Here is a 27,262-nt window from a genome sequence, read left to right as displayed (position 1 = left end):
GTAAACTGATTCAGAATGTTCTGTATTAAAAGAGCGTTAACATGTTCGCATGCCATAATTTTTAGTGAGGAAGATAGAATGAGTATTGAGACGGCTGGTTCCCCTCTTTACTCGTCTTTCGTTGTTCTCCGACAGGAGGATTTTTCCAATGGTACGAAATGCTGACCACTGTCACTGGAGAACACCGCTAACACTTCAACAAAACCTCGTCAGCTAATGGCGACAGTCTGCACAGTTCGCTACGAGAAGCCGCAGTGAGAAGATCGGCCTGTTCAGACTGCGTAAACACTCCTCGCTCGGGTAGGGCTCGTGCAGTTCAAATAACGCAAGTTCGTCCCGATATTCGATAAACTTGCATAGCATCTGTCATAGTCAAAACATGTGCTACTTTGAGATCACCACCATGCATGGTGGTGACTGCAGCTCCTTTGCAGCACAGACTTCACAAAACCAGCATCACTGTGTCGCAATGGATAGTGACGCACTTCAAGCACCCATCGATTAAGTGATTACCGACGCAGCTATCGAATCCAACAACGCAGACGCACACCAGTATGTTCCATATGTCAACAACAACAACGACAACAACAACAAGAGTCCTGTAGCCCTCGCAGAAACGTCAATACGACTGCACGAAAGCCGACCGCTGTTCTAGGCGCTTCAGTCCGGAACCGCGCTGCTGCTACAGTCGCAAGTTCGAATCCTGCCTCGGGCATGGATGTGTGTAATATCCTTAGGTTAGTTAGGTTTAAGTAGTTCTAAGTCTAGGGGACTGATGACCTCAGATGTTAAGTCCCATAGTGCTTAGAGGCATTTGAACCATTTTTTGACTGCACGGAGGAGGTAGAGCACGGCGACCAACGAGACAAAATGCAAAAAGTGTTACGTGTCTACTCCACTAAAGAAGGAACCATCATCCGCGAACATGCAAGCTGCACTGCTAACTTATAGGACGCAAAGACAGAGGCAGACTCCACCATGTGGCACCAGGTAAACTTATTAGATGGTACTTTGAGTCGTTATCAAATCGATATTACGGTGCCAGTGAGAAACAGGTGTGAAAATTGAGACTGTGTCAGAATGAACTGCAGAAGTCTTGATTCAAAATTTTTGCCTCAACAAAGTACATTAGGAAGCCTACACTCCAAAGTTCTTCTCTATAAACAAAGTATCGTCAGTAATGTTGAAATCTTCTGTATGAAGTACGGATTACTAACTGAAATGATTGGGTGCTCCGAAGTTATTGACATCAGCCGATTTAGTAAAATTGTAAACCTGAACGGGGAAAGTATAAGCAAAGCTGTCACCAGTTTGTGTTGTGACATTTCGTCTTACAATGCTGCAACTGTTTGCAGTTTGGACATGGCAACAAACAGTGCAGATATAACACAAGATGTGCGTACTGCACAGGTCCGCACAGAAATGATGTCTGTGCGATGGCCAATCATCTAACCTGTATCTACTGTACCGGTGGTCACAGAGGTCTATCTTGAACCTGCCCAATGTACCTCAAACACAAGGAAATTAACATGGTTATGTCTCTTAAAATATTGCCTACCAAGAAGCAGCAGATGTGTTCAAAAACAGACCTTACGCGAATGCAGCTGTTTCTCCCTCAAACATTATGGGACAGGATACAGAATTCACGTCCCATATGACTCAACAGGGGTTCTATGTAAATACCAGCACCACCACCTACGATCCGCAGCAACGGTGGCTCCAGTGGATTAACTGTCAATACCGCCACCCCTTCCTCTCATACATCATGCCCATCTATACCATCAGCAACATGTAAATTGTATGGAACGTAGAGGGGATCCAACAAAGCATGATCCCCAGGACTATCTGCGCCAACCAAAACTCTGCCTTCCTCTCGCTCCGGTGGGTCCCAATGCCACTGTACCACAATATATCAGACATAGCCAACCGAGTGATGTTGGAAACTACCTCGTTAATAACATTTTATGTGTAATTAGGGCTCTGACGAATGATGTATCGTACCAGCTGTCCACTAATGGGCTCATTACAGACTTCGACATTCTCTGCTCGGAGGTAATGTGCACATTTGTACTATCACTAAAACATGGTCCACACCAAGCTAACCATACGCGCTCCAAGGCTACCCTGACAGTAGATAAGATACAGTAGAAGTGATAGCTACGGCGGTGCAGTGTTGTTGGTAAAACAAGATATCAACTTTTCTGTTGTCAGTACTGACAATCAGCATGATACATTCCAAATGGTGGGTATATACGTGGGGATCAAGTATCTAAATATCTGCATCTGGCTTTCCAACTAACAGTTAACAACAACAGTTGGCTTTATCGGGAAATCCTACTAGGTGACTTTCACTGTCACTATATGCTTTGGAGCTACAGAAATGCCAACACACAGGAAAAAATACTAGTGGGTGTATTAGATTCGGAAAGCGTATTAGTACTAATCGATGACTCTCCAACAGTCACACCAAACGAAGTCTCTACGGCAGTAGACTTAATGCATAGCATCCCCTGCAGTGGCTACCGGCACAACATGCGAGTTACTTTAGTTTCTAATTACTTGGCGATTCAAATAGCAATACACACACAGCCTATGGAGACCGGCAAACACGATATCAACCTGAAATTGAACACAAACAAAGCCAGCTGAAACCTATAAGAAACGCTACTGGAGGTAAAATGGAATCGATTATCGAAACTAAGCATCCCGAACGACACTATGGGGTCTTGGTGCCGCTTATCAATGAAGCAGCGGAAGTCTCAATAGCTGAAAAAGGACATAAGTGGATTACCCATAGGCTATCAACATTTTGGTGGGATTCACAGTATGACGCAGTCCCCAAGGAACGAAGGGAAACATTAAGGCATTACAAAACAGTCTGTAATAATGCAAACTTTATTGCTCTTAAAAAATCACCAAGTACAAAGAAAGAAAATCGTGACAGAATTCCTGCACTGCAGTATGCGAAGAAACACCACTAACCAGGATGTAAAATGTAATTACACTAAATTCCATCCAAACAGATCTTGAAGGTTCAATGGTACTGACCGACCGCCGTGTCATCCTCATCCCACAGGCGTTACTGGATGCGGATGTGGAATGGCATGTGGTCAGCTCCTCAACAGGCCTCACAAGGGCTGAGTGCAGCCCGCTTGCCAACAGCGCTCGGTAGACCAGGAAGGTCACCCATCAAAGTGCTAGCCAAACCCGACAGCTCTTAAATTCGGTGACCTGACGGGAACCGGTGGTACCACTGCGGCAACGCCGTTGGCTTGGAACATAATAAGGAACGTAAATAAACGATCTAACAATGGGCATATACACACTTCCATCATCCGACGAACTCTTAGAATCGTTCTGGTGCATATTAGCCCACTTGACGCAATGGACAAGGATGTCGAGGCGAATTCGAAGACAACAGTGTAATTACATGACACGGTTCACTGTAAACACTCTTGCGCTCTCCCAAGGGAAGGGTACTGCACCTAGCGCGGGTTATGTTGACTACTCTACGCCAAGGCACATCCGACACAAAGGAAAACTGTAGCCTCTCAAAATTTACGTAAGCGTATGGGCCCAAAATATCAAAACCGACTCACTGAAAATATTTCGTGTCATCCCCAGTCACAAATGGGGAAAAATGTGTGATAAACACGAATAATATAGGTCTGTCACTAACCACCATGTTCGTCGAAGGTGTTAGAAAGGAATATCAAGCGGCGCTTTAACTTCCCTCCCCCTCTGAAATTTGAAGTTAAATTATTATGACTGAATAATATCTAGTTACTTGAATGGAAAATTTTGGGCTAGAGATGTCACTTCCACAATATTTTTGCACAATTATCTGCCACACTTCAGGTATAAAATTAATTACTCCACCTGGAATAAAATGTCAATGCCTCCACAGACCTTAGGCGATAGTCGGCTCTGAAAATTTTTAAAATATCAGAGGCACAATCGTATACCGTGGGGAAGCCGTCTTGGGTGCTATGACGAACTCACTCTGCAGCATTGGAATCAGTGTTCAAGCTGTGTGTCAGTTTCGATGAAGTCCAGAAATAAATTTCTTAAAATAGCGCATAAATGACCGTGGTGCCGGCTCTACTGATTTACCACGATAGAAAGTTCCCTACTAGTCACGATGAACAAAATAATGTTCCGAGCCACAGATAAGGGAAAAGTTAAAATAATCAAAGAATTGAACGCACCTTTCCCATTCATGAAATTATATTTTTCCATAAACTATTTTCAGTGCACATCATCCTCTTGTATGAGATGAAATGTTATAATTCATCAAGTTACATTCGGTTTTCAAGGTGGTAGCTTACGACAATACTATCCAATTTGAATATAACTGTATCGGCGAGATTGAAAACATGTCGTGCTCCAAGAGCAGATGGTTCTATGATGAATAAAAAGACTGTACCAAGATTGAATGGGGGGGGGGGGGGGGATGGGGATCAAGCACACCCCATTGCCGTCCCCCCCCCCTTGCTTCCCTGTCCCGCCCCCCTCCGGTTAATGCCTTTGAATCCAGTGCGTATCACACTCGTAGGGACCGCGAAGAAAAGATTAGACTAATTACGGCACGCACAACGGTGTTTAAGCAGTCATTATTACTGCGCTCCATACGTGAATGCGAAGAGAGTAAGTCCTGACAACAGATACTGATGGAAGTACCCTGTGCCATGCACTTCACAGTCGTTGCTGATTGAGGATGTAGGTGTAGATGCAGAACCAGACACTGGCGTCTATGCGATAATTGTGGCTGTCTCCATCCACAGAATAGAAGCGAAATAAACCTTCTTATATCCTACAGCGAGAACTGCCATTTCCATAGACTTTACGGTGATTTGTAGTTTGTAGATACGACTTTTAATACAGTCTGAGGATAAGGTGGCGGAAAGCATTATACGAATGTTCGACGTTTTCGTTGAAATAGACTACAATATATACGGTGTGCACCCGTGCAAATTCGCTTTGAAGTGTAAATCGTTCTAGTTGGCACTATAGCATCAAGAAATAGAGGAGACTAAAGTTCGAAATACGTTTAATACACGTGACGAAGGAACGAGAACACTCCAAAATGTGAAAGAATGGATTACCAGAGTTCTGCAATAACAACTGCGTGCATCGGTCACTACGTAAACAACACAAAAATTATAAAACCACTTAAGCGGTCGAATAAAAGCAATATTTGAAGGTCGTTGTATAAAATATCATTTTGAAACAATGGCAGATCAAAAAAACTGCCCTTCAGCAGCTTCCAGCTGACAGAGTCTTAAAGGTTGTGTTCAAATATCTACCAGATAAAATCCTCGCGCAAAACTCAATCAAGAACTCAAGACACTCGGATTTCAAAATGCTTCAGTGTACCAGTTTAAATCACAAGGCATAAACATGAGCAAGGAATATCACAACCGGTATACTGTGTATTGCTCCCACCAGGACCAGGCTATGAAACTATTTTCGATGTAAAACACTCCATGGATACTAGAATAACAGTAGAAACATACCGGAACGAAGAGGGTCCCTCCCAGTGCAAACGATACCAATAATTTTTTCATACGGCTAATTATTGTTCCGTACCAGCAGTCAGCGTTGAACGTTCAGGACACCAGACTTCAGATGAATGTCAGATGCCAAAATCCAACATGCGCAAAGAACAACATCCTGTCTCCTTCAGAGGTGGCAGTGTTTTCCAAAATGCTCTCAGAATTTACAATGAATAACAGCGAACCATCAGAAACAGGACAACCCAAGCAATGACAGTATCTAGACCTGTAAAAGCACAAAACCCACGTGAATTTCTCGAACTGCTAAGAAGAAATACAGAGCTTCCACAACAACAAAACATACGCCCCCAGCACTAAAATGTATGGACACGAAGAGACCTACAAACCCAAACCCTGGCCAACAATCAACTCCAACATTTGCGATGCAAAAATTCTAAACATCCGGGCTCGGGTTTCCAACTTCATGGCAAACAACCAACATTTGAACATACTGGAATTTATCAGGGAAACTTCAAAAAATTTTATTAATGCGCCAGACATAACATCAAAAATTATGGCCATACTAGAGGGAACATGAAAATTTTTTGCACCTCGATATAGCTAATAGGCATGTCAAGCGCAAGACCTTACATTTTGTATATGGAATGCAAACGGAATCACCAATCAAGAAACGAAACTTGAATATTTTATAACAAGATACAAGATCAACATACTTCTTGTAACAGAAACCTATCTAAGGCGAACACAAAGATTTAGATTAAAGAACATGACAGCTTATAGGACAGATAGGGCAAACAGACGGGAAGGGGGCATGGCTGTGTTCTCACGAAACATACTTCCACCCAACAGATAACCCTACCCCAAATAACGAACATAGAAGCAATAGCAGTGGGGACTGAAATAGCACTTGGAAGAATAACATTTGTTGCTGTATATCTTAGCCCCAGTCAACATTAATCGAAGATGGCTTATTTCATATTTTTTATCTGTATGACAAAATTCTCTAGGGAGGGGGGGCGGAGGGGGATAAGGCTAAACATGATGCATGGAACTCATGGAGAACCAACCTCAGGCGAACAAGATTACATGAAATGAAAGAACAACTCAAATGCATTACCTTTGACCCAGATGAACCGACACAACAATAGACCATATGTAAAAGATATGTATTATGATAAAAAACTTACAGATAAACCCAAGACTAATCACAGTCAATGATTTAATACCAGCCCATGATCCAGTTAAAGGTGTACTGACGAAAGCAATACCAGCAGCGAAACACACATACAAATATGGACCAATATAAAGCGGACCTCATTAATAATGTACGACCAACACTGGCATTAAACAATAAACAAGAGATAGACGAAGCCATAACCACACACATATAAAATTCAAATAGCATATAGAAGCGCCATGATCACATGGACAAGCGAAAATCACCAACATGAAAAAATTTTCCCTCCTCCTTCAAGACCTGAAGACCTTAAAGATTACAGTGCTAAAATGAAAGCACAAATTTCCACACCCTGCCGATCACAGAGAACTACGACAATTATCTCGAGAACTACACCGTCTCGCTATCTAGTGGAGGATCGAAAAGTGAGAAGACAGAATGGATCACTTCCTACTACAAAGCAAAGAGGACTGGAACATTGTAAGATGCTTTCTCAAACAAAAACGACCAAAGACTGCCGTGGAGTGACTAGCTGGCTTAGTCTTTGATCAGTTGATCAGTTATTTAAAGCGGAAATATTCGCAGAGACTTACAAAGCGCAAAGTACTAGTAGCTGCAGCGATAACCCATACGCCGAAAACAATAGAACAACGCAAACAGCGGAAAACATCAGACACACATCGAGCGAACAAGCGCCTTTACTAACGACCCCGACTGAGATCCTGTGGGGCGGCGTGTGGTCATTATTGTTATTTAAATTGTTCCTATTATTTATGCTGTTGTTTGCCGTTCTCAACACTGGCTCTCTAACTACAATATTGGCAACCAGAAAGTGATTAGCAAAACGTGAAGCCTGTAATTGGAATTCCTAGTGCCCACTTCATCTGAGAAATACACTTATAGCTACAGCTTATAGCTCTGAGGAATTAGGAGATTGTCTGGGATTCATAATCAAAAACCATTCTCTGTAAAATGTTCACTATAATCAGAAAGTCACAGACCAAAAAGTATCCACACAATCCAACTACCAGAGCAGTTCAGAGTCTAATGCGCTGATGCAACTATAACTGTTCAAATTAAATGTTTAAGTGAATGCTCGCCTTAATTTGGTGATAATGTTCATCAAACGCCACGCTAAATAACGGTAGAATGTCTATCCTGCGGCGGCACGTGAAAATACGACATACGCAAACTGAAGATAGATCATTAAAGTCATCCCAGAATTAACGCTTCACTCGAAAACGATTTCATGGTTACACGTACCCCGAGTAACTTATTACGGCATCCGAGGCTGTTTATAGCAATGATACCGACGCGACGCGACGCGACTCCCGGCACAGGTGGTGCGCTAATCAGTGTCTGGAGAAAACTGGGGCCTTTCTCTCTTTTTTTTTTTTTACTTTATTGTTATTTTAAAGCCTGTACAACAGGCAGGCTGTCAGCAGCACACTATGCTGCTCTTCAGCCATAGAATATACAAGCAGTAGAAACAGGAGAAAACATAAAAGTTACAAAAGGTGGGCAATAAAACAGGAGACACAGAGAGACACACACGGAGCCGTTCACACTCGTCGAGAATCCACACTGCTAACAGATGAGACGACGCACAAACACTGAAGATGACGATGGCACTGGTGAACGAGGGAGTGCGACGGTGAACACGGAACACTAAACATGACGGCACACACGAAACACTGATGGCGGTGATCTCCGGCGCGCGAATGTCCACTTAGCGTGTGCGAGTCCGGGGACCTGCCAAGAGGGGAACAGGGGTGAGGTGGGGGAGAGGGGAGAAAAAGGATGCCAAGGGCGGAGGAGACGGGGGCAGGAGGAGAGGGACAGGGGAGGGGAGGCCCGGGGGAGGAGGGGCGAGAAAAGGAGGAGGGAGGGAAAAAAGGGAGAGAAGGGAGGGAGGGTGCCCAGAGGAGCAGGCACAGGAGGAGGGCGGGAGAATCAAAGTTGGTAGGAGGGGTAGATGGAGGGGAGGAGGGCATCATCAGGGAGGGGGAGCTGGCGGAAGCCACCTTGGGAGAGGGTAAGGAGGGTGGACAGATGGAGACCGGGCGGGACGTGGGAATACAGGTGCGGCAGCGGGCGGGGGTGGGAGAGGATCGGGGAGACGAGCGGGTGAGGGGGGTCGAGTTTACGGGAGGTGTACAGGATACGTATCCTTTCAAGGAAAAGGAGGAGGTGGGGGAAGGGGATGAGATCATACAGGATCCGCGTGGGGGAGGGGAGACGGTTGCGATAGGCGAGGCGGAGAGCATGGCGTTCAAGGATTTGGAGGGATTTATAAAAGGGAGGGGGGGCGGAGATCCAAGCCGGATGGGCATAACAAAGGATAGGGTGGATGAGGGATGTATAGGTGTGGAGGATGGTGGAGGGGTCCAGACCCGCCTTTCTCTCTCGCGCAGCGTTCTTATATATAAAGCCGCGGTGCGGACGGCTAAGGGAACGCCTGATCAAATCCGCTTTCCCGACCAGCCGCTGGGCTAGTAAAGCACCAATTTAAGTTATCGAATAAATCATTGCTTCCTTTGCTGATGGCCGATGAAGCTCTCAATTTAAATGTGCAATCAGCACACAGGTAAGTAATCATAATAAAAATCTGACATGGCTAAGTCAAATATTTTAGGCGAGAGAATTAATTTAATTACACTACACGCAGTAGACGAACTCTGAACTTGCTCTTTGGAGATACGCTATCGCCATAGTTTTATAGTTATTCTGTTGAAACTTCTCACATCTTTATGATTATAGCGGATCTCGCTTCTACTTAAATGTAAACATCCTAGCCTTATTTATTCACCTACTTAATCTATCTTGCTTCCTTAATTTCTAAGACAAAAACCATAAAATCATGAATATCAACTAAAATTTTAATTTGTGAGATCCAAAATACCGTTTCTACTAAATTATTATGAAAAAGGAATCTAAATATAAATTTTTAAGTTTCTAGCTCTTTTCTGTTGCGCCAATGATTTTTACAGAAAAACTTCCAAATTTCGAAAATGGTTAAAGTTATTGAACGTATATTCAACACATATTGACTTAGTATTACTCCTGACATGCTAGAAACGTTTCAGGTTATTTACTTGATTTTTAAAGTATTGCGCAACATTTCTGACGTCAGAGCTAGTTACAGCGGGCTAGGCTTGCACACAATGGAAAGACTGATGTGAATTTTATACGGCGTGAGTAGGCTGCTTCCCTACAATCCGTAAACTAATTACGAATTCGAGCTCAAAATCACCCCTGGCCCTGACGGCGTAACAGACAAACAATTAAAACTGATACCAAGAAAACCAATAGTACTAATAACACGAATTTTGAATGAATGTCTCAGGCAAGAATATTTCCCGATGCAGTCGAAAACATCTGGAATTTTACGTATATCAAAGGCGAGTAATGACTTAAAACTGCTCCAGAATCATCGTCCTATTAGCCTCCTTCCGACCTTATACAAAGTTTTCGAGCGATTGATCCTACAAACTCTAAATCAACCACTACTTGAAAATGAGATCATTCGACCAAACAGTTACCATTTCAGACCAAAATATCGGCAGAGATGGAGCTTTTACGCATATCCGAAAACGTCGTATATAACATGAACAGGGGGTATTACAGGCAGCAGCTTTCATAGATATAGTCTGGAAAGATCGCCTTATCGTAAAACAACAGAATGTAAACTGCATTTCAAATTCCTACATAAAAGTCATAGATAACTTTCTCACAAACAGGAAATTCTTTGTAAAAATTGATAAACAACAATCAAGGATAAAATCATTGGAACAAGAAATTCCTCCAGGATCGCTATTGTGGCCGAATTTGTTCATAATTTATGTTAACGACATACCTCTTTCACCGAACGTAGTATTGGTCCATTTTTCATACATCCCTGCCTTACTTGCAAGTGGCAGTAGAACGACCGCTGCGATAACAAGGATACAAAGACAACTAAACGTTACAAAAGAATGTGAAAACCATTTCATATGAAACGCGGAAAAAACACATGCAATAATGCTTAGAGGAAGAGGCCGGAACAACGCGACAGATTACTGAGAAACGGAACCCACATAAATTGGACAAATCAGGTCAAATATCTTGGAGTAATGTTGGACAATAAGCTGATCTTTAAAACATATGTATACAAAAAAGAGAAAATGATACGACTCTGTACCACTTTTGGCTAGCTCTGACATGTGAATCCGAACAAAATTAATACTGTATAAAACAACAATATTACCGGCTCTATTATATAGCTGTTCTTCTTGGGGGGACAACTTGCAGTGCCAACCAGCAAATCCTACAAAAAGCCCAAAAACGATGTTTCAGAACAATGCTCAGTCCATCGGTGGACTAGAACAAACAACGTAAACACTGAACAAACTATGCCAACAGTCACACAACAAATCCAGGGAAAAACTCGAAAACTTTTGGAAAAATGGATCGATTAAGAAATACAACCAGATACCTAGAATATGCTGTAACTGTCGAACCCCGAGACTGGTACGGAGTGATGGTTCCCACAGCCATCATAAGGAATGAAATAAAGAAAAACTGGTAATAATCACAGTATTAGGATTAAAGGGTGGCAATAGCCAAAATGCGCTAAAAGATCGAAATAAAGTAAAATTACGTTAAAAACTATGAACGAAGTCCAGCCGCCAAAGGCAGAAGCACACACCTGACCAAAAAAAAAAAAAAAAAAAGTAAATTACAAGGTACGACAAAGGAGGCCTGTTCCGACAAGACGAAGGCCATTGCGAATACGGTTTCCTTATTATACCAGACACTATAATACTAGTGTGATAGTAATATAAATATCATATCCGCCATGCAGGGGCGCAGTTAATCAACGAAGAAGGTCTAATCCATCGGATTAGCTTACTAATTGAACTATTCTAATAGCTATGTTATTACAGAATTCGCCAGATGGGGCTACAGTTAAATGACGAAGTAAGAGGAATCCATTGGATTAGATTAACAATTAATAGGGATACAATTACGTAACAAAATAGGTGGAATTCATCAGTTCCCTGTGTTTCATGTATACATGTTATTGGTCGCTGTTAGAAATTAATTCTCGAAACTGTTACAGAAATTATGGGAAATATTGCCACAGAACTATTAAAACTGAAATGTTAAACACGCGGTTTTGCAAGCTTGAACTAACTTGTAAGCTGAATACTGTAGACCAAATTCGAAGCTTTATTTCGGGTGCTGTTCACTTAGTGCATCAAGTGTAGGGCCACGAAATAAACAAAAGTAACATGATAGATTCGTTTACTCCAGCGCAAGATGTTCCATTTGAGAAAAGTGGGAGCATGGTAATAAAGTTTTTTGTGAGATTTTAAGAACTGATCGATTTCAGCAAAGTTTATTCCGCTACCGACAGGGCGCTAGTTTTTTTAGATAATCACTAAATACGTTTCTCCAAGCCTTCACAACGTTGCATATCTATTAGGATAAGTATTATTTGTAACACGTTTTTACAAAGGCCCAGAAAGTACAAAATAATTTCTCCCATCCCCATTCAGATTTCTGTCCGCATACCGAAAATTTTTTCATGTGACTTTATAATATGTATGATAATACTTGTAAAAATAAAAAGAAAGACTTGGGTACATGTAACAGGTAACTAATGCATGAACAGTTCACCTAAGTCCCTAACATGAGGTTAGGAATCTGTATGGGGCTACGATAATGTTTTCTATTTTCAGATCGTTTGTAAATCTCTTGTATTAACAAGTTTTTTATTTAAATAATTATTTTCTGTTTTACAATCTTGAGTGTGTGAAATTTTTCGATCAGTTTCGAACATTTTGATGACATTACAACACAGACATTTGGTAAAAATTGGTGTGTAATTTCTGTTCATCTGAGTCAACCTACGTATGTACATGACTTATAGCGAAGAGAGAGTGAAGGTAAAACTAAAGAGATTCGAAGTCACCCGTAGGCTTACCAGCAATCTTTCTTACTGCACAACATTCGCGACTGAAACAGGAAAACGGGGAAATGGCAGTGGTATACAAACTACCCTCCGCCACAAACCATACACGAAAGCGAATTATTATTTCATTCTCATCCGCATCTAATTGGTGATGAAAGTTTCAAGTCTCTAGCTCATCTGGAAGTTAGTTTAGAATCAGACAGAGGGAAAAAGACAGTACCCTTCACGCTCCACCAACACCAGACAGGAAAGCGAGTTAATAATAATGTATTGTCATCCACTTCTGAGCTATGTTCAAAGTTTCAGGTCTCTATATCATCGGGAAGTTGATTAGAAATCAACTGTGTGGAAGTCCCTCTCTCCTGGCAGTTACTTTCGTAGAAGTATGAAAATACTTGTTTATCTCCAACGTCTTTCTTCTCCGGAAGTATCGTCTGCCACCGAGACACGGTAATGAAGATCCACGTTACCTGAAGTCGTAGCCCGTAACTACCAGGGATAAAGAACGGTGTGCGAGAAGTAACCGCCACAGAAAAATAACTGTTGTTTCCATAGCTGGCGCGCGGTGTGACAGTTAATAACCATATATTCATTCCACGGTTACAACTGCCACAGAAATGTAGCTTTATATTCATATGCTGACGGTTATTTCCATAGTCGCACGAATTCCTTACGGTCACTCTACGTAGTTAGATAGAACGAAACCGAAGTAACATACTCGCAAACAAAGTTGACACTCGACGCGGTGGCTGATGGGAGCGACTGTAAATGGGAAGTACCTTTGCGGTCGCTCCCATCAGCCACCACGCCTCGTGTCAACTCTTCGCAAGTAGTACACACTTCTATAAGCAGATGGCGCGTAGGCAGACAGTTACTTCCATGAGCTATAGAATACCTTACAGATGGTCCATCTCTTTGCTGTGTTCGTTTATCGGTGGTCCAGTCTCAGATGATGCGAAAGCCTAGTACGCATTTCGGTATAACAGCAGGTGCCAAGCACTTTTGTCAGTTATTACAATAACTGCTAGTGTCACACAAGCGGTTATCACAGTAACTGCTGCTTTTCCGTAACTGGTTATTTCTATCAGTTAAGTTATTTTCTGCCACCCCTAGTTCCGACCGCCGCCTACAAGGCAGTACGAGGAGCGATCTATGATCGTGGAACGCTCGATCAGCGTGTAACTAGCCCCTCCAGCCGTTATTGCCAGTGGATGAATCCTGGTGATGTCGCTGCGTCTTTATTCAAAGCAGCTCATGCTTTGGCCTCACGAGGTTCAGTGGACCCCGTTCCAGACTTCCTACCTCCTATTGGGAGTCTTTCCACACCTCAGGCAGCGACGCCATCCATTCGACTATGGAAGCGGTTACATATTACTGAATGAGATACCAGAAGCAGCACATGACTGACGCTATTTGAGCAACAAAATAACCGATCGATGGACGAAGTAAAGAGGATATAAAATGTATACTCGCTATAGCAAGCAAAGTGTTTCTGAAAAGAGGAATTTGTTGATCCCTGATAAAAATTTAAGAGTTAGGAAGACTTTATCTGAAGGTGTTTGTATGAAGTTAGGCCTTGTACGTAAATGAAACGTGGACGATAGGCAGTCAGAGAGGAAGAGATTAGAAGGATTTGGTTTGGTCCTACAGAAGAATGCTAAAGCCTAGGCGTGTAGATAGCGTAACGAGTGAGGAGGTGCTTAATCGAATGCGGGTGCAAACAAATTTATGGTGCAACTTGACTAAAAGAAGTGATCAAGGAACTCTCAGTTTGGTATAGAAGGGAAGTACAGGGGGTATAGGTTGCAAAGGGAATGCAAGAGACAAGCAAAGGTTTAAGAGGATGTAAGCTGGAGAAGGTACGCAGAGGTGAAGAGCCATGCAAAAGTTAGAGAATCATGGAGAGCTGCATCAAACCAGCGTTTGGACTGAAGATCACGACAGCTTCCTTTTCTCGTGTTAGCAGGAAGTGTAGATTTTCGATGAATATATCCTCTGCTCGGTTTTCTATTTGCATGCCTTGACAGAAATATGCTGTTTGCTGAATTTATAGAATTTCTAGCAGTGTCGATCTGCAGTATGGACTCATACAGACCTGTCGTGGCCGATCCCACGCTATGAGCAAATATTCATATCCCAATGTTAACTAGCCGGCCGCGGTGGCCGAGCTGTTCTAGGCGCTTCAGTACGAAACCATGCGGCTGCTCCGGTCACAGGTTCGAATCCTGCGTCGGGCATGGATGTGTGTGATGTCCTTAGGTTAGTTAGGTTTAAGTAGTTCTAAGTTTAGGGGGCTGATGACCTCAGCTGTTAAGTCCGATAGTGCTTAGAGCCATTTGAACCATTTTTCCAATGTCAATATGAAGTAGCCACAGTAGTAAGCTATTCTGCTAATATTTTCGATGTAGGGACCGTTATGTGCGATTGATAGTTTACTTTGCCTGAGGAAATATCCCTTGCCACGCACTTCACTGTGGAAAAACTGTAAGGCTATGTTAATGACGTGGCGGCCATTTTGTAAACCGCCATCTCTGATGCGGGTCGTAATTTTCAAACAAATATCAAACAGACGGACGACTACAGTCATTCGTACCTTTCATTTAAACGTAGCTTTGCAGCTGCGGATGAAACGTGGCGATCAACACTAGAGGGATAACGAATTTAATAGACGAAAGGAGAAAATAAAAAAATACAGAAAATAAAGCAGGCGAATGGGAATAAAATCGGGTACAAAATGGGACTGGCAGAAAGTGAGTGTGTCAAGCAGGAATAGCTAAAGGACAAATGCAGTGCTATATAAGCATGAATATATAGGAGAAAGCTGGACACCGCATTAAGGCAATTTACGGAGGCTTTTGGAGAAACGAAAAGCGACTATATGGACATTATGATCTCAGATGGAAAACCTGTGGTGTCACCGCTAGACACCACACTTGCTAGGTGGTAGTTTAAATCGGCCGCGGTCCATTAGTACATGTCGGACCCGCGTGTCGCCACTGTGTGATCGCAGACCGAGCGCCACCACATGGCAGGTCTAGAGAGACGTACGAGCACTCGCCCAGTTGTACGACGACTTTGCTAGCGACTACACTGACGAAGCCTTTCGCTCATTTGCCGAGCAGATAGAATAGCCTTCAGCTAAGTTAATGGCTACGACCTAGCAAGGCGCCATAAGTAACTTCATGTATCTACTGAGTCTCACTTGTATCATCAAGAATGCTGTGTACCAAAGGACAATATAAAAGTTAAGTGTTCTAGTAGCTACGTTCTTTTCTTTATCACATTCATTACGAATCCTGTTCCAGACTTAACGCAAGACGGCGTGAGTTTACGCGTGCCCTTTCGGCTACTTCACTGTGGAATGGCTGCCTTAACAGTCCACTACAAAACCAATATGATGCAAAAAAAAAAAAAAAAAAAAAAATTGAAAGGTGGAACAAGTATGTAAAGTGGATCTACGAGGGAAATGAACAATAAGATAACTGTATAGAAATTGAGGAGGAAGAAAATTGGGTGGTATATATCCTAAGTAATGAAGGTCAGAGGTCGAAATAATGTCAATTTGATTCCATATTTTTAGATTTCCAGAAGGTTTTTGACACTTTTGCTCACAAAATATTTCCAAACAACCTGCGTGCATATGGAGTATCGTCCCAGTTGTGTGACTGGATTCGTGATTTCGTGTCAGAAATGTCGCAGTTCTTCGCAACCGACAGAAACTCATCGTGTAAAACAAAAGTAATATCTGCTGTTCCCCAAGGAAGTGTAATAAGCTCTCTGCTGCTCCTGATGCACACGGGCTAGCCACGTTAATGTGACCACATGTCAAAAGCGTGAATAAGCATCTTCTGCAGCTTTGAGCGCTGCGAGACGTGCAAGAAGGGAGGCAACGACGTTAGTGAGTCGGAAGGTACAGACAGGTATGTGGAGCCATGCTGGCTCCAATGCCGTGGTCAGCTGCGCTAGGTTTCTCGGTTGACGATCCATGGCTCGAACAGCCCTATGGAGGTGGTCCCCAAGGTTCCCGATTGGGTTTTAATACTGGGAGTTTGGTAGCCGGAGGAGTACGATAAACTCATCCTCGTGCTCCTCGAACCACGTGCGTACAATGTAAGTTGTGTGACGCGTTGCATTGTCCTGTTGGTAGAAGCCACAGTGCCGAGGAAAAAGAAACTGCATGTGGGGGTGGACATAGTCCCCAAAGAGGAATGCATACTTGTTCTGGTCCATTACGCCTTCCAAAATGCCGAGGTCTCCCAGGATATGCCACGAAAACATTGCTCAGACCATAACACTCCCTGTTTGCTTTCAGTGCTTCAAGTCGTACACGCCAACGGCCTTCTGTCCAAGGGAGCATCCAACGTGAATCATCCGAAAATGAAACCGTCGCCGCACAGTGGACATCCAGCTGAAATACTGCGAGGTTCTAGCCTTCGTCGGTAATGAACAGTAGTCAGCATTGGTGCATAAACCAGGTTCCTGTTGCGGAGGCCCATACGCAGCAACGTTCGCTGAACGATCTTTCCAGAGACACTGCTTGCAGCCCCTTGCATCATCTGGGTGGTCATTGACTCAACAGTTGCACGTCCGTTCACCTGAACATATTCCTTCAGCCGTCGTTCACCCTTTCAACGATTTAGGAGACAATCTGAGCAGCACACTTAGATTGTTCGCAGATGTTGCTATCATTTACCGTCTTCTAAAGCCATCAGACGATCAAAAACAATTTCAAAATGATTTACACAAGATATCTGTATGATGCGAAAAGTGGCAATTGACTCAAACCAATGAAAAATGTGAAGTCAGTCACATAAGTACTAAAATAAATTCGCTGAATTTCGGTTACGCGATAAATTGACACATATGGAAGCTTGGAATTCAACTGTACTTAGTGATTACAGTTACGATTGACTTAAATGCAACGATCGCATAGATAATGTTGTGGGGAAAGCGATCCAATGACTGCGATTTATTGGCACAACACGTAAAATTATAAAATGCAACAGGTCTACTGAGAATACTGTGTACACTACGCTTGTATGTCCTCTTGTGGAGTGTTGCTGCTGACGCGTATTAGATGGAACTGACGGAGGATATCGAAAAAATTCAAATAAAGGCAGCTTGTTTTTACCATCGTCAAATAGGGAGAGAGTGCTACGAATATGATACGCGTACTGGGGTGGTAATCGTTGAAAGAAAGGTGTTTCTCGCTTCAACAGGATCTTTTCATGAAATATCGATTACCAAATTTCTCCTCAGAGTGTGGAGATATTTTGTTGGCGTTCACCTACATAGGGAGAAATGTTCATCATACTAAAATAAGAGAAATCAGACCTCGCACAGGAAGATTTACTTGCTAGTTGCTTCCGCGCGCTGTTCGAGAGTAGTATGGCATAGGAACTTAATTGTGAATTGCAGAGTAATCATGTAGGTGTAGAGTAGACGTAGATTGTAGAGAGATGGAAATACGGTCGTCGATAAGTGCACCTTAAACTGAAATTTACAACTGTACCAATAACCGTGCCATGCATGTAACATAAAATGTTTTTAAATATTTTCACAAAAAAGTCTTTTTCTTTTTTGAAAGTGCTATTTTGTCCGCGATCGAATCAGAGATCGAACTTTCCTCTTTGTCTCTGACAGAAGCAAACCAAGCAGTCAACATGTTTACCTAATTGTTTACGAAGCTCCCACTACGTCATTTATGTTTTATTAGTTATACTTGCGTGTTACGAAAATATAGTGGTTGGACGGAAAGCTATCAAGTAAAACATAAGTGTTTTCTGGAGCTCCGCAAGGTGGTCTTATAGGCCTTTTGCTGTTCCTTAGGCCGGTATTACACTATCAAATTTCTTTGTCCAATATCTTTGTCCAATATCTTTGTCAAAGATATTTGATAGTGTAATAGGGACTTTGTCAAATGTCGTCCAATATTTGATCAAATCTAGGGCCTCGCTGTATATTTGATCAAAGCAACCGCTTGTCTTCTGTTCACTGCAATGTGACATGTTACCACATGGAGCGCTAGCATCGCTGCAGCGTTCTGTCGTCTGTAGTGTTTTTATAAGCATTGCCGGTAAATACAATTGGTGTGTGCCGACAACTACAAAATTAATAGAGATGTCTGAAGCTGATGAGGCGCTTTACCACGTGAGGCACCCTGAATACTAAAATAGATTAAGAAGATTGGAGACCTAACCTGACCTAACCTAACCTAACCTAACATAACCCTCTCCTGTAGCAAGGAATCGGAGTGTTATAGTGAGCCTGTCTTCTGAAGATGTAGCAGTTCTTAAGTGAATATTGTGTTTTGTGATATGAGGATACACTTCATTGAGCACATACAGAAATGTATGCTCATCCATTCTTAAGTAATTGATGTACGACTTGACGTCTTCCACTGTGAGCTCACGCAACAAGTTTTGTTGAATGCTTTTATCGTGTCGTCGTAAAACCCACAGCTTCACCCAGATTAGATTAGTTTTTTGTTCCATAGATCCGTGCTGAGGAGATCCTCGTGGATGTGGAACATGTCGATTTTTTTAAGCTGAAATAACAATACTAATAGTATTAATAAATACAATACATCATTTGTTTCTATTAAAAATTTCGCCAATGGAGTAGAAGGAGTTGGCCAATAGTAAGTCTTTCAGGCTCCTTTTAAACTGATCTTTATTTCTAACTAAATTTTTTATGTTTCCTGGCAAATTATTGAAGATGAGTGTTCCTGAGTAGTGGACCCCTTTTTGAACTAAAGTAAGTGCTTTTAAGTCCATGTGCAGATCATTTTTGTTCCTGGTATTGTATGTATGAACTGAGTTGTTTGTTGGAAAAAGAGATATATTATTTACGACAAATTTCATTAAGAAGTAACTGAGAGGCAGTAGTTAGTACACCCAGTTCTTTGAAGGGTTTCTGCAGGAGGTCCGTGAATTTACTCCACAAATAATACGTATTACACGCTTTTCGTCCTTGAAAACTTTTGTTTGACTTCAAGATTTACCCCAAAATATTATCCCATATGACATTATGGAATGAAAGTATGCAAGCTTTTTCATTTTTATGTTGCCTATGTCTGCTAACACTCGAATTGCAAATACAAATTTGTTAAGGCCTTTCTGCAGTTCTGTGGTGTGCTCCTCCCAACTGAATTTATTATCAAGTTGTAATCCAAGGACTTTTAAGACTGTCAACCTCGTATGTATGGTTCCATTTTTTCCCCCCACTTCTTTTCCGCATGTGCACACAATGCAATTGGAGTACGTAGAACTGTTGCGGTTAATAACAAGTTGTTGTCAGCCATCTTGAACTTTGACGAAAAATTTGATGACAGTGTAATACCCCTTGTAGCGCTACGTCAAAGATCTTTGTCAAATATATTGGACGGAATATTGGATCACATCTTTGATCAAATCTTTGACAAAGAAATTTGATAGTGTAATACCGGCCTTATCTATATAAACGGTTTGGGAGACAATCTGAGCAACCGTCTTAGGTTGTTTGCAGATGGTGCTGTCGTTTATCTACTAATAAAGTCATCAGAAGATCAAAACAAATTACAAAACGATTTAGAAAAGATATCTGTATGGTGCAAAAATTGGCAGTTGACCCTAAATAATGAAAAGTGTGAGGTCATCCACACGAGTGGTAAAAGGAATCGGTTAATCTTCGGTTACAGGATAAATCAGTCAAATCTAAAGGCCGTAAATTCAACTAAATACCTCGGAATTACAATTAGGAACAACTTACATTGGAAGGAATACATAGAAAGTGGTTTTAATGAAAGCAAGCTTTCTATACCCTCAGCGGTGTTCTTTGCCTTGTTATAAAAATACGAAGGAATTTTGCATGAATGGCCCAGCCACCTGTCGGAGCTACGCACAGCACGCGTTAGTTCCGCTCACCAGCGTAGAGAGAGCCAGCCAGTGCACGGAGGGCCGGCCTGCAGCGATGACGCGAGAAAGTGGCAGGCGGCCCCACAGTGGGGTCACGAGGCGCTCTGGAGGCGGCGATAGCGCCTTCCGGCGTCGTCGCGGTGATGCACGACCCGCCGGGGCGCCGTCTCCCGGCCTTCCGCAGACCAGATAACGCCGCGAGGCTGGTCAATCCTCCTCTGCTCTCGCCGCTACCGCAACTTAGCCTCAGCTCCTCCGGGAGCTATTCTGGCGCATAAAAGTTCCTTTATAACCCATTTTATTTCACCCACTACTTTTAGTAAATTACACGTATACCATATGGTTAACGAACCCTGCTAACGCAGGTGTTGTTGGCATGTATAGAGCGACTTTGCGCTGGAGGTCAGAGCTGCAATGCCCACCGTTGAAGTCACACGAGTTTCTTACGGGTGGCCGAGGGAAACACTCCAATATCACCTCGCTCAGAACCGGTACGAGAGGGCTGCAGAGGTTGGCACAAAGGGCGTCAGTGAAAACATCCCTTTGCCTGGGGCGTTCATTCCCACACATTTCGCTGTCGAAAAGAGCAGTTCGCAGGGTGAAGGGCAATAGTAAGACGTTCTTCACAACCTTTGACATTTCTCTGGCGTTTCTAACCTTCTCTTTTTATTTATTTATTTATTTATTGTTCCGTGGGACCAAATTAAGGAGAAGTCTCCATGGTTATGGAACGAGTCAATACATGAAATTATAAAACGATATTAGAAACAGATAAAATGAAATATAAAAAACATATTCAGGCGACAATTCGTAAGTTTCAATAAAGAAAATCAACAATGTAACACTGGAATTTGCTTAATTTTTTCGCTCTTCCAGGATCTCCTCGACAGAATAGAAGGAGTGAGCCACGAGGAAACTCTTCAGTTTAGACTTAAAAGAGTTTGGGCTACTGCTAAGATTTTTGAGTTCTTGTGGTAGCTTATTGAAAATGGATGCAGCAGAATTCTGCACTCCTTTCTACACAAGAGTCAAGGAAGTGCATTCCACATGCAGATTTGATTTATGCCTAGTATTAACTGAGTGAAAGCTGCTAACTCTTGGGAATAGGCTAATATTGCTAACAACAAACGACATTAAAGAAAATATATACTGTGAGGGCAATGTCAGGATTCCCAGACTATTGAATAGGGGTCGACAAGAGGTTCTCGAACTTACACCACATATAGCTCGAACAGCCCGTTTTTGAGCCAAAAATACCCTCTTTGAATCAGAAGAATTACCCCAAAAAATAACCAAAAAATAATACCATACGACATAAGCGTATGAAAATATGCGAAGTAGACTACTTTTCCTGTTGAAGTGTCACTTATTTCAGATACTGTTCTAATGGTAAATAAAGCAGCATTTATTTTCTGAACAAGATCCTGGACATGGGCTTTCCACAACAGCTTACTATCTATCCGCACGCCTAGGAACTTGAACTGTTCCGTCTCGCTTATAATATGCCCATTCTGCCTGATCAAAATATCGGTTCTTGTTGAATTGTGAGTTAGAAACTGTAAAAACTGAGTCTTAGTGTGATTTAGCATCAAATTATTTTCCACAAGCCACAAACTTATTTCATGAACTACATTATTTGTTACTGTTTCAATATTACACACAAGATCCTTCACTATCAAGCTGGTGTCATCAGCAAACAGAAATAGTTTTGAATCACCTGTAATACTAGAAGGCATATCATTTACATAAATAAGAAACAGCAGTGGCCCCAGCACCGACCCTTGGGGAACGCCCCACTTAACAGTGCCCCATTGGGACTGAACATCACTACCACTCTCAATATTGCGGAGAATTACCTTCTGCTTTCTGTTCTTAAAGTAAGAGGCGAACCAATTGTAAGCTACTCCCGTTACTCCATAATGGTCCAACTTCTGCAGTAATATTTTGTGGTCAACACAGTCAAAAGCCTTCGTTAATTCAAAGAAAACACCTAGCGTTCGTAACCTTTTATTTAATCCGTCCAAAACCTCACAGAGAAAAGAGAATATAGCATTTTCAGTTGTTAAACCATTTCTAAAACCAAACTGAACATTTGACAGCAAATTATGTGAATTTAAATGCTCCAGTAGCCTTGTATACACAACCTTCTCGATAACTTTAGCAAACACCGATGGCATAGAAATAGGTCTAAAATTGTCAACATTATCAATGTCTTCCTTTTTATAAAGTGACTTCACTACCGAGAACTTTAATCGGTCAGGAAACCAACCACTCCTAAAGGAAAAGTTACAGATATGACTAAGTACTGGGCTAACATACATAGAACAATACTTCAGTATTCTGCTAGATACCCCGTCATATCCACGAGAGTTCTTGGTCTTTAGTGATTTAATTATTAACTCAATCTCCCTCTTGTCAGTATCATGGAGGAGCATTTCAGGTAACAGTCTCGGAACACTTTTTTCTAAGAGCGCTATATGATTCCATGTTGGGACTAAGTTTCTATTTAGTTCCCCTGCTATATTCAGAAAGTGATTATTAAATAGTGTACATATATGCGACTTATCAGTAACACGGACATTCCCACTGCGCACTGATTCTATATCCTCGACCTGTCTCTGCAGACCAGCCACTTCCTTTACGACTGACCATATGGTTTTAATTTTATCCTGAGACTTAGCTATTTTATCTGCATACCACATACTTTTTGCCTCCCTAATAACGTTTTGAAGCACCTTACAATACTGTTTGTAATGGGCTGCTGCATTTAGATTTTGACTGTTTCTAACGTTTTGATATAATTGCCACTTTGTTCAACAAGATATTCTTATCCCTCTAGTCAGCCACCCAGGCTGCCTGTTTGTGCTAGTACCCTGTTTTGAACGTTCTAACGGAAAGCAACTTTCAAAGAGCATGTGAAAAGTCTTGAGAAAAGCATTATACACTCCTGGAAACTGAAATAAGAACACCGTGAATTCATTGTCCCAGGAAGGGGAAACTTTATTGACACATTCCTGGGGTCAGATACATCACATGATCACACTGACAGAACCACAGGCACATAGACACAGGCAACAGAGCATGCACAATGTCGGCACTAGTACAGTGTATATCCATCTTTCGCAGCAATGCAGGCTGCTATTCTCCCATGGAGACGATCGTAGAGATGCTGGATGTAGTCCTGTGGAACGGCTTGCCATGCCATTTCCACCTGGCGCCTCAGTTGGACCAGCGTTCGTGCTGGACGTGCAGACCGCGTGAGACGACGCTTCATCCAGTCCCAAACATGCTCAATCGGGGACAGATCCGGAGATCTTGCTGGCCAGGGTAGTTGACTTACACCTTCTAGAGCACGTTGGGTGGCACGGGATACATGCGGACGTGCATTGTCCTGTTGGAACAGCAAGTTCCCTTGCCGGTCTAGGAATGGTAGAACGATGGGTTCGATGACGGTTTGGATGTACCGTGCACTATTCAGTGTCCCCTCGACGATCACCAGTGGTGTACGGCCAGTGTAGGAGATCGCTCCCCACACCATGATGCCGGGTGTTGGCCCTGTGTGCCTCGGTCGTATGCAGTCCTGATTGTGGCGCTCACCTGCACGGCGCCAAACACGCATACGACCATCATTGGCACCAAGGCAGAAGCGACTCTCATCGCTGAAGACGATACGTCTCCATTCGTCCCTCAATTCACGCCTGTCGCGACACCACTGGAGGCGGGCTGCACGATGTTGGGGCGTGAGCGGAAGACGGCCTAACGGTGTGCGGGACCGTAGCCCAGCTTCATGGAGACGGTTGCGAATGGTCCTCGCCGATACCCCAGGAGCAACAGTGTCCCTAATTTGCTGGGAAGTGGCGGTGCGGTCCCCTACGGCACTGCGTAGGATCCTACGGTCTTGGCGTGCATCCGTGCGTCGCTGCGGTCCGGTCCCAGGTCGACGGGCACGTGCACCTTCCGCCGACCACTGGTGACAACATCGATGTACTGTGGAGACCTCACGCCCCACGTGTTGAGCAATTCGGCGGTACGTCCACCCGGCCTCCCGCATGCCCACTATACGCCCTCGCTCAAAGTCCGTCAACTGCACATACGGTTCACGTCCACGCTGTCGCGGCATGCTACCAGTGTTAAAGACTGCGATGGAGCTCCGTATGCCACGGCAAACTGGCTGACACTGACGGCGGCGGTGCACAAATGCTGCGCAGCTAGCGCCATTCGACGGCCAACACCGCGGTTCCTGGTGTGTCCGCTGTGCCGTGCGTGTGATCATTGCTTGTACAGCCCTCTCGCAGTGTCCGGAGCAAGTATGGTGGGTCTGACACACCGGTGTCAATGTGTTCTTTTTTCCATTTCCAGGAGTGTATTTATCGTCTACTGTATCAGCGCTATACACATCTTGCCACTCTTGTTCCTTGATAAGGTTTACAAAGGTCTCTACAGCAACTGGATCAGCTTTCATAAACAGCTGATGACTATATTTAACATGTGCTGCAGCACAAAAACCTTTTAGAGTTAAAATTTGTGCATCATGATCTGAAAGGTCATTCACCTTTTTGCTAACAGAAAGCCCTTCTAGTAATGAGGAATGAACTAAAATGTTGTCTATGGTTGTTCTACTGTTCCCTTGCACTCTCGTTGGAAAGAATACGGTTTGCATAAGATTATATGAATTAAAGAGGTCTACCAGCATCCTCTTCCTTGCACAATCACTTATACAATTATTATTGAAGTCACCACATATAACTAACTTTTGGTATTTCCTGTAAAGTGAACCAAGAACCTCCTCTAGTTTTAGCAAAAATGTTGTGAAATCGGAGTCTGGGGATCTATAAATAACAACTTTTAGAAGTTTAGCTCCGTTAAATTTAACCACACCTGCACAACATTTAAGCACCTTTTCAGTGCAGCACTTCGAAACATCAATTGACTCAAATGGGATGTCGTTTTTCACATACTTGGCTACTCCCCCACACCGCAAAGAGCTCCTCGAAAAGCTGCCAGCCAACCTGTATCCTGGTAAAGGCAGCCTCTGAATTATCTCCTTATTTAAGAAGTGTTCAGATATACCAATAATTTCAGAGTCAACATCTATAAGCAGTTCACTAACTTTATCTCTAATACCTTGTATATTTTGATGAAATATACTAATTCCCTCATTACTCGGATACCTAAGCTTTGTCAAAAGTGGTTCCTTTGTTAGAGAGACTTCCCTTAAGCAGGAATACCTATCAGCTGACTTCAATCTGAAAAAGGTGCAGCTCTAACACCCACTACTGCAGGAATTTTCCCATGAGTGATCCCACCAAGCCCACCTATTCTGTCACCTATAAGCTTTGCCAACCTCCCCTTCCCATACCTGTTGAGGTGCAGGCCATGTCTAGTGAAACCCGTCCTGCTGATAGACTCCACCGACACCACTGAAATGTGACCCATGCTTTCTGTCATCAGCGCACCCCCAAGTCTCATGGTATTGCGCCTGACGTCTGTATTAAGATGAGGCCGATCGTGACGCTGAAACAGTTCCACGAAATGCACATTCGTGTTGCCAGTCGGAGTGGCTATCTTTTCCAGGTCACCATCTGTGTTATACTCCCCATCCCTATCAATACTATTACCAGCCCCACCCACAATCGCTACCTGATCCTCTTTAGTAAAATCCCTACATAACCCCCCTATGTTAACAGTCACCTGAGCCAATCCTGCATTAGGCTTCACAATGCTGGTGACCTGGTACTCACTCCCCAGCACTTCGTGCAACTGCTGGCCTACACCTCTCCCATGAGAACTACCTAACAGCAGAACCTTCTTCTTCCTCTTCGACTTTGCGACTGTTCTAGCCACCGTAACTACTGAGGTCTGCTGCATACTTCCTACATCTACAGGTACTAGAGATTCCTCTCCACTAGACTCTGACAGTTGGTCATATCTATTGTAAACACCAATAGTAAAACTGTCTGAAAATCTTCTTCTCCTAGCAGATTTCTTGCCAACAGCCAGATCCCATTCCCCGACCCCCTTCTCCCTCCTCATCCTATCTAGCTCCTCCTGTGCGTTTTTCAACTGCACCTGAAGGACATTGTTGGGCTGCATCACCATCGAAGGTGATCACACCCGTTTGGAGCGCAGCGCGATCGCAGTACTTGCTCTTGTGTGCAGGTTGGAACCACTAACGGCAGTTCAAAATCATACGACGGAATTTGAACGTGATTCGATGTAGCTATGGCCGCTTATGCTTTTTAGGATTCCTGTTTTGTGTCCTCGTGGGCTGATGAACAGGTGCCTGCAGGTAGACTGTGCTCCTGCTCATCACCACGGCAATCTTGCCCTTGTGCCTGAGAGTAGGCCATCCGGAATTGGCGATTGCCATAGGGGCTGATGGTCTGCTGATGGTCGCCTAGGCGAGAGGAGGAGGAAGAAATTAGTGTTTAACATCGCGTCGACAGCGAGGTCATTAGAGACGAAGCACAAGCTCCCATTAGGGAAGGATGGGGAAGGAAATCGACCGGCCCTTTCAAAGGAACCATCCCGACGTTTACCTGCAGCGATTTAGGGAAGTCATGGAAAACCTAAATCTGGTTAGCCAGACGCGGGATTAAAGCGGCGTCGTCCCGAATGCGACTCCAGTGTGCTAACTGCTGCGCCAGCTCAGTCGGTAGGGCCAGGACGTCGTCACGGGTTCTGTCCGCGCAGCTATATTATTAAAAATCTCGGTATA

General features: G+C 43.2%; 1 protein-coding gene across 2 annotated transcripts in view; it reads right to left on the bottom strand.

Annotated features, from left to right (window-relative positions):
• The window catches only part of LOC126253252 (prolactin-releasing peptide receptor-like), a 263,110-nt gene that overhangs the window by 38,832 nt on the left and 197,016 nt on the right, over window positions 1-27,262 (bottom strand). Inside the window, exon 2 of one of the 2 annotated variants that reach the window (XM_049954456.1) lies at window positions 10,938-10,999. The exons of the other annotated variant lie outside the window; for it this stretch is intronic. The gene's annotated coding sequence lies outside the window, so the exon portion shown is untranslated. Of the gene's footprint in view, window positions 1-10,937; window positions 11,000-27,262 lie in introns of those variants that run through there. 2 annotated transcript variants of the gene reach the window in all.

The sequence above is a fragment of the Schistocerca nitens genome, chromosome 4 (assembly GCF_023898315.1).
Source record: "Schistocerca nitens isolate TAMUIC-IGC-003100 chromosome 4, iqSchNite1.1, whole genome shotgun sequence".
NCBI lineage: Eukaryota > Metazoa > Arthropoda > Insecta > Orthoptera > Acrididae > Schistocerca > Schistocerca nitens.
Note: the sequence above shows the minus strand (reverse complement) of the source record. Positions and strands in the feature narration are given on the sequence as shown.